Genomic DNA, 15,679 nt, shown 5'->3' with positions numbered 1-15,679 from the left:
ATAGTGCATACGGGACAGGACAGTACCAAAATGGGTTCTGCCTACTGTGATCACAGGACAGCCGTGCATAGTGGAACAGGCACACTGTGCATAATGGAATGCTACAGCGATGTACAGACTTTGCACAATGAGAGTAGTGTAGAGTAGGGCCCCCTGCCAACAGGTGTACGCGGGAGCCACCCAGCCACAAATGTGAGGGGAGTACGCAGCTCTTTTTTTTTTTTTTTTTCTCCCCAACATGAAGTATTTATTGGCTTAATTGATAGAATGCAGCTGGAAGACACGTGAGGCTGAAACCAGGCGGGGTCGTCATCACTGTAATTACAATGACAAAGTACTGGGGTGCTAGACAGCACCGGTGCGAAGAGATTGCTCTCATTACAAAGCCACGTGTGGGTTGGACCCAGAGCCTGCCCCATGTCACGGGCTCTTGCGTCATAAGTACACACAAGCAGTTCAGCAGGATGCACATAGAAACTGGTGCACGGGTGTCAGCCCTGCACACGCCTGTGATGTGTGTGTATATATCCGAATAGGATAGAAACGGACTAGGAGCTGAACCATGCTGTGTGACATCACAGCAAACCCACTGGCTTCTGGGAACTTTAATAATTGGTGAGTGATGTCCCAGCATAACAGAAGACTTAAAACACCCTTGATATTACACTACAATTCAGACTTTTTGGAGCTTTGGCATTGTATATGCGATTTAACAATAGCATACAGGGCTTCGTAGCGCTATAATGGTGCATGTAATATGAAACAGTTTACAGGCTTCAAGGAGCTTTAACACTGCTATGTGTATGGTGACATCACTCTACAAGGCTTCTAGAAGTTTGGTCACTCTGTCGTCATAGCTGGCACTGCAACAAGATACAGGGCTTCTGGGAGCTTTACACCTTTTCTTTCCGAGCCTCATGTCTTGCACAGAGGATCTGAAGTTTGTGAATTCGTTAAATTGTTGGAAGAGCCTCATGTCTTGCAGAGAGGATCTGCAGTTTGTGAATTCATTAAATTGGTGGAATATTGGAAAGAAACAAGTGCTGAAAGTCTTGAAAAAAGCAGTAAGGGACAAAAACATCTCACTTTAAAACACCAACATTAAATCCTAATTGACTATCAATAAACGTTGATGTAACTGCGTCATTTATGAAGTCACTACTACCTCGACGCCGGAGGGTCCTCGCTCCATTGGTTTTTTTCTCCGCTGTGAACAGGATGCTCCTTTGAATGTTTTAAAGGACTCCCTGGGACTGCTTTAAGCTAACTAACACATCATTGGATTTTAAGCCCAGCTCTAATGACGAAAGTAAACATGGCTGAGACGAGCAGACGACGGCCGGGGTCTGTGTGCGAGGGCGCTGGGCAGTTTATATCTCAGGGGGAATTGATGGGGGTGCGTGTGTGTGGGGTCCGCTGCTGGGTGTGTCAGGGGGTGCGTGTGAGGATCAGCTGCACGGACGGAGGTCTTACCTGCAGGACACTGTGATCCCGATCTTAGTGGCCGTCGCGTTGGTGGTCACCGGGTCAAAGTGCTCTATGGATGCCATGCTGTCCCTGCCTGGGCTCCGGGCGCGGGGCTCTCCGGTGCAGGCTGGTCCACGGGCGGGGCGGGCGGGGGTCCCATTATTGTGCATTTTGGTGTCACCCGGTATGCGCACGCTGTGACGAGAGGTGTTTCCAGTTGCGCGCATGCGCCCAGAGCCACACACGTCATCCGGCCTCCTATTGGTGGATATCGCAGAGCGAGCTGGGTTTGTAGTCTGCTCTTCTCGTGCACCTGCCCTGGTCTCTGCGGCAGTGCGTGCGTGCACCTCAGCTGTACGGGCGCACACTCAGTCACGCACTGCTGTGAGCGTGCACATCTTCGGACGTCTAGGAAACTCGTCCTGGATAGCCCCGATGCTGCCGAGCCTGAGCCGCTGACCCTACACACCTGCGGAGGAAAGACCGGCCTGGAGAGCAGCGGGGAGTCCATAGTCAGCCCGGTGAGTAGGGGGACATGTAAACACTGTGTAAACACTGTGTTTGGGTGCATCAGGCTAGCGAGACAGGAGATGGCCACTTCGAGTGGGTGGATGCGTGTGTGTGACTGTGTGTGTGTGTGTGTGAGTCCGTGAGTAGGTTGGGGGGGTGTGCACGTGTGTGTGTGTGTGAGCGTGTGTGTGTGCCTGTGTGTGCGCGCGCGACTGAGAACTGAGAGAGGCATGGCTGACTGAGATAGGAGATGTGCACGGCTCCGGGGGGCTGGGCGTGCGCGCCCACGCTGGGAAATCGACGCTCGTGCACCTGTCTGTAGCTGCTCGTGCACCTGTGTATGTCGCTTCACAGGCAACTCGGCTGCAATAGGTCTACGAGACCTAAAAAGGGGTATTTTGCATTCTGCTGGTGGATTCACAAATCTACTACGAAGGACAGGAGAAAAAGCTCTACAGTCCAATGGTGTGCATTTTTTTAAAAAGATTCATGAATTCTTTGTGAATTAATCAAATTGCAGAAAATCCCCGGCTTAAGGGTCCAGATATATTTTTAATTTAATTGAGTCAAGCCCACCCCAAAAAAGTTTAAATGCTAATTTCCCAAATACTTCTGAACAACTTTACAACAAACCAAACAAAGTTACTTCCCTGAGTAAAGTCCTAATTTCCTGATACGGTTTGCATAATTTCTTTAAGTATTTTCGTCTGAAAAGGAGAGCAAAAAGATCCTTTGGGAGTTGACATGGGGAATGCAACTTTTTTGACCCACATTTATTTCAATCAACATGAAAAGATCTACATGAGACACAGCTTGGAGGGGCATGGCCAGCCGAACAAGCCAGTGAAGTTCCTCGCTATTGGCCCAAATGGCGGCATGAATTCTGGCCTCCGGGGACCGCGAAGGTGAAGGAGCAGACCGACCCTGAGATGGCAATTAGGAATGACTGGCTGTGGGGGAGTTGCACTTGAAACCGCCAAGGCACTCAGCCAAATACCCGAGCCCCAATGCAGGTGGGCAGTGGCTCCCAGACCGGCTCTCAAGACTTGCCCAACAGGGCTGCGGCAACTGGCAGACCGGTGAGTGGATGCACATGGGGTGCCGGGCACGAGATTAATGATAGAGCTCTCCTTGTTAGATTACAGGTCTGCCTGCTGAGCCCTGACAAAATGGCAGCGGTCCCGGGCCCCCAAGTGAAAGAAGTGGGGCCTGCCTGGCTATGAGGAGTATTGGAGGCGGCACATGTCTATGAGAAACAGGACAAAAAACAGGAACATTATTAGGGGTGACCCCTCCCTGCTGACCACTGGGATCCTCGAGCTGGCTGGCAACACGGCCTGGGAGAACAAGAAGGTCTGCATTATCCCAAGGCACCTACAACTCGCTATTCTTGATGATGAGGAGCTCAACAACCTGTTGGGCAGAGTCACCATCGTTCAGGGAGGAATTCTACATAATATCCTGGCTGTGCTGCTGCCCAAGAAAACTGAGAGCCACAAGTAGGCAAGTGAAGCACCACAACCAGACTTAAAGATCTCATTATAAATACATTTGTTCGCCAGCCAGCCCAGAAAGGGAGACACGCGGCTCACCTAGCCGTGTCATTAGGGGCCTGAGGGTCGGCGTGTGGACACCAGTGGTCGGGTACTGAATAACATCTTCTTAAATGTTCGCTTGATGCCAGTCTGCCACACCTGAAGCGAACAAGCCTAGCCGGTCCCACACAGTAAAGGGACAGCACTGAGGAGCACTGACGAGGAGGACTTGACCCTATGGCAATGACCTATCCAGCACAGGTTTTTGATCCTAGGCAAAGATAAGGACTACGGTGAGCCGGGCGTGCTTGTGCTGGCTGGGGGCAGTGGTTGGCCCTGGTGGAGGAGGTTGGTTTGCGCTGCGGCCCATACACGTCCCCCCTGGGGGGAAGGGGAAGGGGAGTTGGCTCAGCTAGAGGTGGAAGGGGCCAGACACACTGGCCTTTCTGGGGGCTGATAGTGAACTGTGGCACCAGGCGGTCCCCAAGGCCCTTACCAGTGGAAACAGTGAACCTGGGAATGCTTGATATTGGACATGTGTAATGGATGGTGCTGTAGTCTAAGGTCATGGGCTGTAGCTAGTACACTGCAGTCTCCATTTTCCCCACCATGTTCACCAATTTGCTTGCAGAAGGCCAAATTCTGGCACTGCATCAATCTTACACTCCAGTGCCTACTTAGTATCTCCAGTGGCCACCAGTAATGATGCCATGTGTGCCTCTGACCCCTCACTTGGCACAGGATGGGCAGTCACCAATTCAACCCTGAGCCCCATTGCAAAGCAGGTGGCAGGATTTGTCAAGTCTGTTTAGTTGTCCATGCATATTCAAGAAGATCTGGGGTCCATGGAGAGAAGTGAAATAAGAGGAAGAGTGAGGAAAAACGGAAGGACATAGCTAATGAAGGGTGGTGCGGGCTTGAGCCCTAAGTTAAATGGTTGAATTTTTGATGATGCTGCGCACAATGAAAGGGAATAGACTCTGATTGCTGCGTCGGGAAGATCTATTTAAAAATTGCTGTATGTTTCGTTTGCATGTACTCAGCGGTTAGGGGGATATGGTATAATGTTTGATTTTCTCTGCGAAAACAAAATAGAGATATTAAAAAATAAAAAAAAAGATCTGCACGAAACTTGTTATGCTGAACCCAAATCAGAAGAACTTTCTTTTGGAAGATCCCTTGCAAATTTGCAAAAAGACACAAAAGCTATTAAAACAAAACATGCTTATCAATAGAAATAATATCCTTATCATCCATTTTGCCAGTGTGTAATATATCTATGTACCCACTGCTGTGCATTGTAAGGATATATCAAGACACTGAGAAGTTCTGTGACCATATAGAGGAACAATCTTGAAGCTGAGTTCCTTTAAAAGGTCACAGAACTACATTTCTGTATTGTATAGCATGGATACTTTATTCCTTATAATACATGATCATACCATCACCCTCCCAACAAACTACGTACACCCTTGGTGTGTTGCTCTTTCATGTAAAAGAGAAAGAATGTTTATAGGCATGAAAAATAAAAGTAGTGGGGTGCCTGTATACAGAGGGTCAACATGTGCCCCCTGCATGCACCCCATGGTGCAGAGGCAGAAGGGGGCTTTGTAGAGCCTCTTTTTTTCCTCACCGCCAGACTTTCATGGCAGTCGCACCACCATGAAAAGTGCATCTGTGAGGAAATGCGTAATATGCTATCCAGGGCCACAGCGGCACACCAAGCATATTGCGGCAGCAGGACCCCTGGCGGTTGTGGTAGTCCCAGGGCGACCGACCATCCCCATGAGACAGGCGGTCTGTGGACCGCCGGACTCGTAATGAGGCCATTATGTGTTTGCTTGTATTTTGCACAATGTTTGGATCAGATAGGAAAAAAAATGTCTTTCTTGTTTGTAGAGAACTTTGGATCCATTGTGTAGAGGAATAATAAGAATGGTGCAGACAGACAAAATCATAAGACTTTGTTATCAACTATGGAAACTTTTAGAAACCGTGGTAAATCAATTGGTCTACCTGATAAAAGAAATATACTCATAGTAATGTATGTAAAAACTTCGTAGAAACTAATATGCTAATATGTTGGAGTCACCGATACTTCAAAGGAGATTAGAACCAGTATTTTGGTGATTTTCTTTTCACAATTTGTAATGATATATATAGAAATTTCAATATAAAAGTAGTCACTAGCAACTTGCACTATGCACCTTATTATTCTTCTCTTCTTTGGCAATTTAATTTTTACTTGCTCCTAGTCTAATAGCTGTGATATTTTGTAGACTGATGATCTCAAGTTTTACTCATTGAGCGTGAGAATCATACAAATGGTGGTCAGGTGGCGTTCTCACTCAAACCACACATTGGGGGTGATTATGATGGCGAAAAAACCGTCACCGCAGGGCTGGCGGTGGCAACTGCCGGCTCTGCAGTGGCGGTCCTTCCGCCATCACACATAGTTTTCCCACCGCCAGATTACGATGGTGGTGGGTATCGTGGTGGACGGAAAGCCCGTCCGCCGCTTTTCTGCCGGTCGGAAATCGTTACGATTTCCGGCCAGTCGGAGCTGGGCAGTAATATGGTGGGGGTGCCTAGCAGGCACTTCCAGCCATATTATGATGTGGGTTGTTACAGGCGATGCCGCCATGGAAAGGCTGGCAGGGATTGGCTTTGTGGGACAGTTGCAGGCCTCCTGGGGGGTGGGGTAGTACACTTGAGGGGTACCCATGTTACCCATTGCAGTTTCCTGCACCAAGTGCAGCCAACAGCACCGTCGGCAATGGTAAAAGGGCAGGATGCGCCCACCAGTATGGTGGGTGCATTCTAATAGGACTGGTGGGACCGCTGCATGTCTGGCAGTCGGTTTCATCACAGCTATGGTGGCGGGCGGACTGATGTCCGCCCACCATCTAAATGAGCCCCTAATGTCACACCTGGGGGGAAGATCTATAAATCAACAGTAAATGCTGCTGTTATCAGATATATTTTATTTGCATTGCAGCTTGTGTGCACCACAGAGGCTTTGGGAAGTGATGTACCATCAGGGAGCCCTCCTACAGGCCCCTTCATTTAAAGGAAGGAACCACTTTGAGAACTTCTGAGCACTGAATCACTAGGTTTTAACCCATAAGCCTACTTTAGTGAGGTCTTAGTGTTAGTCTATTGGTTTTACTTTAATTTAGATTTTGTTATGCTTTAAGTGATATCCCTTTTTGTATTGTCAATAATTTCAGTGGTTAAGTGACATCACTTTCTAAAATGTGATCAACTGTGCTAATTAGTTCTCACGCTTCAGAAAGGTCATAACTTGAGAGCTCTATTTAAATTAAGTTACTGGGAGACTCATGAGGATCAAACAAGAATGACGAGGGATATGTAAGGTAGATTAAATACATATAGCACAGCAATTGCCAGAATTACATAATGGATGTCAAAATAGGACTAGACACCATACAGAACATACAGGCTGGCAGCAACAAGTTCACATTCAAATATGTATTTCGTTTTTGGCATTGCATGTGTGGCAAACCAAACTGCCTCATAGTTCCTGCTAACTTTAAATCAATCAACAGATGTAAATCAGGCAAACATCCCCCAGAATTATGTAAACAAGTATACGATAACATTGCCTCTCAGGCTGAAACGGAGGTCACGGGCACTTAGACCAGTACCTTTTCAGATGCTGGCCTAGCCTACTGCCTAGGCCTGTCTTCATTTAGTCTCTCTTCCTCTGAGGGGTCTGTCATACTGAGAGGCTGACAAGCAGCTTATGCCCTACACAGCTGACTTTGTCCATAGCATTTAGGCTTTATGGTCTGGTACCAACCCATGTTTTGTTGAATTATTGATCAGGAGAAATGCACGAGCCAGTGGCGTAGCATGGTCAGGTGGTACTTGGTGCGGAATTTTTTTTGTCCCCCCGGCTTGACAAAATGGCAAAAATATTGGGTCACCCACTCACCCCCCTTACTACGCCACTTGCAAGAGTTTATTTTTCAAAACCAAAGGTAGAGAGCTAGGACTGTAGGACGGCCGTCCTTGTCCCTGCATATATATTTCTCGTAACCAAAAAAGACGGCCAAGAAAAATGACTGTCTGACACTAGAGTGTCTGGCACCTCAAAGGTTTGTTAATAAAGCACTCACACACCAACCTGGTTGGTGTCATGCTTCCTCATCGGGTCCCAGCCGGGTAGCCGAGTGCTACCCAGCTGTGCTACAACACCTGTTTACAGTGGAGCAGGTTTTGAGGTGTAGTGAGTGTGATGAAGTGGGTGTCTTTTTTGGTTACAAGAAGAGCTTATTTTTCTCACACTCATAAGGCCATAATGGCAGTCTTAACATTTACCTCCACGTCCACCATGGAAGAAAAATAAGTGCTTTGTTTCCATTGGCAATGAGACCGCAGCCCTGGAGTTATGGATGATATATTCAAGTTTGAGATAAATCCACAACTTCATGGTCTGATAGGAAGCAGTATCTTGCCTAGCAAAGATTATCTGGCAATTGGTGAACTTTTGGAAAAAATTAATTTCTGTGTTGAGGGCATATAGATTTCCTTCACAGATCCTGTTAGCCAACACAATCCATTCTACAGGACCCTCCCTTGTGCATTGCCCAAAAGCCAGCACACTGGTTCTCATGGTAGCAGCTTTACTGCATTTTTGATTGGACAGTCTTTCTACTAGTGCTCTTAAATGACAAACTTAAAGAACTTGAATGTCCAGAGACTGGATGAAAACTCTTTCATTCCATTCACTTTGCGGTGACGACCAGAAGACACTTTACCCTTAAGCCTTTCCATCAGGTTTCTAGATATGCTGCATGGAACTCTTGGCAATGTTGCTCCTGTCTTGTAGTTGAACATGGTTGGCCATTACTCTCAGCTAAAACAGCTAGCCGAGCTGGCATACATTTCAGTGAGATCAAGCAAGTGTGGCCTGATAATTGCTGGATACTAAGGGCCAAATTTATCAAAGAGTTGCATCTTCCTTGTGCCACGCATTGGGGTTATGGAGCAACGCAACTCTTAAGTTAGATTTTTCAAGCCACACGAAAGCACCTTCTGTGACCTGATAATTCTAGACTAATGCAATGCAGTGCAAATTGCTGTGTTGCGTTACTTTCCCCAATGAGACATTCCATGGGTGGAACATGGGTGTTCCTGGGCATTCACCCATCGATTTTGGCGCATTCCCAGATTTACCATTATTGGTTGACCTAGGATTGTGTCATAATGCCACGCCTCCCCAGGTGAGGCATAATGAGGATAAATATCTTTATTTCTCCTCATTACTTCCTCTTTCTATGTGTGTTGCATTCTGCAACACACAGAGAATGTGTCCCTTCCTGCACAAAAACAATCTTGCTTTCTATGCAGGCACCATTGCACCATGGTGCAAGGATGCCTGCAATGGCCCTAGACAGCACATTGTGCTCCAGCGCAGGAAAAGACAGGAATGTGCGGTATATTGTTAGATACAGCACATTCCTGCCTTTGCCCTATCATCAGCACAGCAAGGTAACTTGCTGCGTGATTTTATAGTAAATATGCCCCTCAGTGTCTAACAACTTAAGCTGTGCTTCACTGATGAATGCCAAAGAGAAAGGACCCCATACAGGGTTGTCTCTGTTCTGTGAAAGGAACATTTATCTTAATGTAGTTGTGGCTGAATTTGTCTTTTAGGAGGGGGTCATACTGATGACTGGTCCTCCCTCATAAATGCACTTGCCAGCAACTAAATTTATAATTTATGCTATAATTGAAATGGAAAAGAGTAGATAGACTTTTACTTTCACATTCAATTAAAAACTGGCTGAAAGAGCTAAATGGTTTGGACTCTCAGACAATACTGATGCAGTGCTCATTACGGCTCCGATTCACAAAGTTGAAGTTCGTCCAAAAGTCTAACTTAGACCAAAAGCCTAACATTTCTTACTACTTTTTGTCATTCACACAGATAAAGGGGCATATTAGCAACAAAGTGGCAAAGAGAGGTGTTAGCCACCTTGGCTTAACGCCTCTCTTCACCACTTCGGAAACGCTAGGCTGCACCATATTACCAAGGATATGGTGCAGCTAGCGTTTCCCCCTGCGATGGCGATAAGTTTTACAACTTAACGCCAGCGCAGGCTGGGAAGGTTTGTTTTTGTACAGGAAAGAGTTCCTTCCAGCACATAAACAAACCTTAAATGCCATTTTGTAACTTACATGTGTGCTGCTTTATGCAGCACACATGTAAGTTACAAATTGGCATTTTTAAAAAGAGGTTTGTTTATGTACAGGAAGGGACACCTTCCTGTACATAAACAAACCTTGGCATTTTGCTGCTTTTTCCATGTGTGCTGCAAGATGTAAAAAGCAAAAACAAGGAGAAATGAAGCATTTCTCCTTGTTTCACCACCTTAAAAACAGGTCTGACCTGTTCTTAAATTCGGCGTTGCCACCTATTATCGCCAAGCATGATAATAGGTGGCAGCGTCGAAGTGAATGGGTGTTGCGGTGGAACGCCCACCGCAACACCCACTGCACGCCCCCTTTCACGATGACTTTATCATGAAAGGGGCCCTATTACCAAGGCAGCGTTAAGTCAATTAACGTGGATAACGCTGCCTTGATAATAGAGCTATGCAGATATCGCCGCGTTATCGGCAGAAAAGAGCCGAGAACGGGGCGATAAGAGGCTTGTTAATATGCTCCGAAGTTAGACCAAAAGTCTATCTTAAACCAAAAGTCTAACAACTACATTTCGGTATACACAAAGGTAACAAAATACTACTAGTAACTTTGCTAATAGTAATTTTGCTAGTATTAACTTTAATAGTAGTACGTTTACTAGCAGTAACCAACCTTTGTGAATACCGAAAAGCAGTAAAGTTAGATCTTTGGTCCAATTTAGACTTTTAGTCTAACCTTTACCTTTGTGAACGGGCCCTATGTGTGGGAACTAGGCTGAACTGATGAACTTCAATGATGTGGAAATGTATTTGGGAGTTTCATTCCCACGAAGAGTATGTGACGTAGTTTGGCAGTATTATTTCTTTTGGAGTGAAGTCAGACTGATTTGAATATGATTAAAGTTTCCTCATAACAAAATCTGCTGCACACTAAAGAAGTGTTGTATTGCACAGTTGTAATGTAATAAGTAAGGAATGCGCTTACTCGCCGTTCTAATAAAATTGGCTTGAAACCTTAAGTGTGTTGGGTAACTAGGTGTGGTTGTTCTTGTGCTAGCAAAACTAAGATAAATAACTTGATTCCAGAGTGTGAACAAACTTGCTAAAATTCTCGAGAAATGGTTAGGACTACAATCTATAACTTTCAAAACAGCCATACAAACGATAACTCGAACATCAAATGTAATGCTCATGACTTCACCCCTAAAATGACATATGCATATTATAAATAATCTTACAAATGATATTACATATCACATTATCCTTTCTGCTTTGAACGAGATAACTAAAAATGTACGGAGAATATACGGGGCGCACTACCTCTGAAGGGACCACCTGTCCCAGGATTCCTTGTAGTACAGAGGGGACGGAAGAAGGAAGCCCTAGTAATCATCAGTGCTATAACGTACATTCCTTACATCCACTGCTCGGGTTACACTACTTCTAAAGAGACTACCTGTCCCAGGATTCCTGGCGGTAAGGAGGTGCTGGAAGCAGGAGACCAGTAATCACTGACACTATAAAGCGCATTTCTTACATCGGCGGCGTGGCACACAATTTTTAAAGGGACTACCTGTCACAGGTACCATTCCGGACTAGAGTCCATACCACTCCTGGCTAGACTCAGCAACGCAGCAATTAGCTCCATTAAATAATCATCAGCATCCCAGAACGTTTCCACCCAAACTCTGGTTCAATATCACACTGTGGGGCATATTATCAAGAACGGGCGTTACGTTATCGCCGCTTTTATCGGCAGGAAACTGCCGATAAAGCGGCGATAATGTGCTTGATAATATGCTCTATGAATTCCAATCGAAGCCCATGTTAGATGTGAAAAGATCTAACATGGGCTTCGATTGGAATTCATAGAGCATATTATCAAGCACATTATCGCCGCTTTATCGGCAGTTTCCTGCCGATAAAAGTGGCGATAACGTAACGCCCGTTCTTGATAATATGCCCCTAAATCTCAGAAACAAATATGCCAGAGACCTAAAAGAAAATGGAGGTTAGACTATAATGTGGACGACAAAGTCAAATACAAAGTCTCAATCCATACATACAAAAAGATGATCCTGACAGAAAATGCCTCCTACTACCCGGAGAAAAATCAAAGCAGCCAATGGGTGCTCTAAAGAATTATTTACCTCAATTAAGAAACTCTATCGGCCAGATTCATCAATGTCCCGTTTTGCGAGTCCTTAATTGCGATTATTAAGGAATCGCTATTAAAGACTCGCAAAACGGGATTCATGTAGAAATCGCAAAAAACATAGCGATTCCTACAGCTTCCTTATTTGCGATTAGCATATTGCTAATCGCAAATAAGGAATAACTCCCCATTCATTCTTATGGGCCTACAGGCCCATAGGAATGAATGGGGAGTCATTCCATATTTGCGATTACCAATTTGCTAATCGCAAATAAGGATGCGATTTCAAGGGTGCCACGGGTGTCCAAAGGACACCATGTAGCACCCCTGAAATGAAAATGTAGACTGATGTTGCGCACACACATGTCCAAAGGACATGTGTGTGTGTATATACATCTTACAATGCACTAAAGTGCATTTTTCTACATTTTCGCTATTTACCACGAAGTCAGACTTCGCGGTAAATACCGGCCAAAAATTGCAAATTCGCAATTCTGCAATGGTTCATGAATTGCATTTAAGGAATCTCAAATAGAAATTCCTTAAATGCAATTCCTCGCAATTTAGCGATTTCGCATTTTGCGATTTTTGCATTTGGGATGATGAATCCCAAATGCAAAAATTGCGCTCGCAGAGGGCCAGATTCTCAGAATCTGGCCCTTTGCGAGACGGATTTCCTTTCATGAATCTGGCTGAAAGGGTCTTATTTTTGGGAAGTGACGCATCGCTTTATGAAAACAGCGATGTGTCACTGCTCAGTGCGCCCTCCTTGCGACATGATGGATGCGTCATATTTACTGTATGAAGCATTATGGCACAAAACTTATGCACTGCTGGAATTGTGTGGAAAGGACGGCACAACGCCAGCAATGCAGGGGGAGGGCTATGAATATAGCACAGCATCACCCTTACTCCTGCTATGAGGAAGGCTTAAGGATTTGACGCAATGATGTCCTGGAAGTGACACAATGAAATCTTATAGATTTCAATGCGCCACTTCTACGAGGCTTGGATGTGGGGGAACGCCCACCCTGCATACATTATACCTGACCCAGGTATAATGGAGTGCAGGGGTTTACGAAGTGACACATCTGCCTAGATGCGTCACTTTGTAAATAGGGCACAACATGGTGCGTTTTTTATGCTGCCAGTGCGTCACAGAAAGTGATGCACCAGCGGGGCAAAAGAGTTGCAAGTGATCATAAATGAGCCTCTAAAATTGCAGGATTAAAAAATCCTATAATAAGTCAGCAATTCTGCATCTCTCTGACCACCCCTTTCCAGGACAAGGTGAAATCAGTATGCAACACCTTTATACTTTCCTGTAAGCATTCTGTCCAAATTTGGCGGTCGGTCCGACCACTTCCAACTAGACTGTGATGGTCCGACAGACACCGATGAGGGCACGGATGTTGGTCCGACTGGCATCGTAATGAGGTCCTTAGACCTGAAGTCTAAATTTACACCTGAAATATAAATTAGACCTAAAGTCTAACTTTAGACTTCAGGTCTAAACTTATAATTCAGGTTTAAATTTACCTTGGTGAATTGTGCCCTAAGTTTAGACCTAAAACCTAACTTTAGACCTGAAGTGCAAGTTAAGACCTGAAGTCTAAGTTTAGACCTAAAGTCCAAGTTTGGACCTGAAGTCTAACTTTAGACCTTGGTGAATTGGGCCATACTTTTTTGTGCATTTAGCAGCTGATTGGATGAATCTGGACAGAATCCATTCAGCTGCTAAATGCACAAAAAAGTATGGCCCTCAATGAAGACCCTGTTGTTCCAATCATGATCACTTTCTCAACCTTCACCTCACTGACTAAAGATTAGCCTTTCAATATACTCATCTCAGTTAAATTGACAATGGAGGATAATGCGGCCCTGATATTATTTGATCTATCGGCGGCTTTCGATACAGTCCACCACAAACTCCTGGTTGATCAAAGACAAATCATTATCTCTTCTAACTTTATTCCTTACTGAGCAAGTTCAATCTGTTGCCTTTGGCAATGATATTTCACCCTCCTTTTTCTTTCCCTGTGAAGTCCTACAGGGATCATCATTGAGCCCCACCTTGTTTAACCTTTATGTCACCCAACTGGCTAAGTTTATCAAATCGCACTGATTTGCCCAGGTGTCATATGGTGATGACATGCAAATAATTATATCAGCAACTGGCTCACCAAATTCAACAGCGGTTAGGTTCCATTACTGCATTTGTCACATCGGTATTAAACGGCAGACAATTGTTTAAAAGCTCAACTTATCAAAAATTGAAGTGTTATTATTTAACAACAATCCCTCCTTCTGGATAGCTAACTGGTGGCCCTCCCAACTATGCCCCCTTCCTATACCAACTGAAAAAGCAAAAAAACTAGGAGTGATATTTATACCAAAAATTTGTTTGGAGGACAGATTAATCATATCACTTCCTCCTGTTTCTTTATCATCAAAATCTTAAGAAAGAGCCTCCTCTTCATCCCCCCGACCTTCAAAAAACAATAGTCACGGGACTCATATCATTCAGACTTGACAACAACAATGCTTTTTTACCAGCATGCAAAAGCATCTAATTTACAAGCTACAGATATCTCAAAACTTGGCAGCCCGACTGCTTCTGGGCATCTCGAGATACAAGTCGGCAGCACAAGCATTTATGCAATTAGATTGGCTGCCCATATCAAAATGCATTCAGTTTAAGTCCTTGTGTATAGCCTTCACTTCCCTCCATGGTCAGGGCCATATCAGGTATCACAAAACTTTAAGCCCTATATTCCTTCAAGATCCCTTAGCTCAGCAGCCAGTGGAAACTTAATTGTCCTAAGTTTTAAAAAATTGAGATGGAGTGGCAGGAGTTTTGCCACGACTACAGCTGAGCTCTGAAACTCCCTTCCTTAACCCTCAAGAAAGAATACAATCTGTTAAGCATCACAGGATCCTTTAGGGCCACCACTAGAGAGATCGAAACATGTTGACCTTATTTTGATGTAGGACTTTTTCACTATTGCGCACATTCTGAGAGCAGCGGTTAGTCACACATCTGCCCTCTATAATTGTTCTAGAGAGGAGCTCCAGGATCCACACCCCTTTTAATTTACCACATGGACCCCTGAATAAATACAGGTTCTGGGTGCCATTCGGTAATTTTAACATTTACTCACCCTTTTTATAAGGCCCACACACCTGCATGCACAACTGCGGAGTCTCCTTAAAAGATCTCCGCCAAAGAGCCTTCTTGCGGAGCCCGTGAGGGACTGCAGCACCACCCCCACGAGGAGCAATACCCGATGATGGAGCATGACACTCGCAAGGGTGTGTGAGGGCACTATATTCAAAAGGAGGAATTCCCCCCCATCGCCTATGTAGACCCAACCAGTTATGAATCTCAGGTACCATAATTTGGTAACTCTCTATTTTCAGAGGAACTTTAACCCCCTTCTAGTGTACAAACAAGATTTAGGAAGGACCTGAAAACCTAGTTATTCATACCATAGCCTCGTTTTTTCTCACACCAACTGATCCAAGCTGTTCTACCAGAAGGTATTGCCTAGACACCCCAGGGTATTTGTCGTGCTGTATAAATTCTCACTTCATTCAATTCCACAGGATTACTGGAGTAGGAGGGGGGGTGAACGGAGGAGACCCTAGTAATCCACAGCGCTACAAAGTGCATGCCTTACATCCACTACCTGGGAAGCGCTACTTCTTAAGAGACTAACTGTCCCAGGATTCCTGGCAGTAAGGAGGGGGCAGAAGGAGGTGCCCCCAGTAATCATCAGCACTATAGAGTGCATTCCTTATATCTGCTTTGTGAGATGTGCACAGGCCATTCCCAGACA

Source organism: Lissotriton helveticus, chromosome 1_1, assembly GCF_964261635.1.
Source record: "Lissotriton helveticus chromosome 1_1, aLisHel1.1, whole genome shotgun sequence".
Classification (NCBI taxonomy): Eukaryota; Metazoa; Chordata; class Amphibia; order Caudata; family Salamandridae; genus Lissotriton; species Lissotriton helveticus.
Note: the sequence above shows the minus strand (reverse complement) of the source record.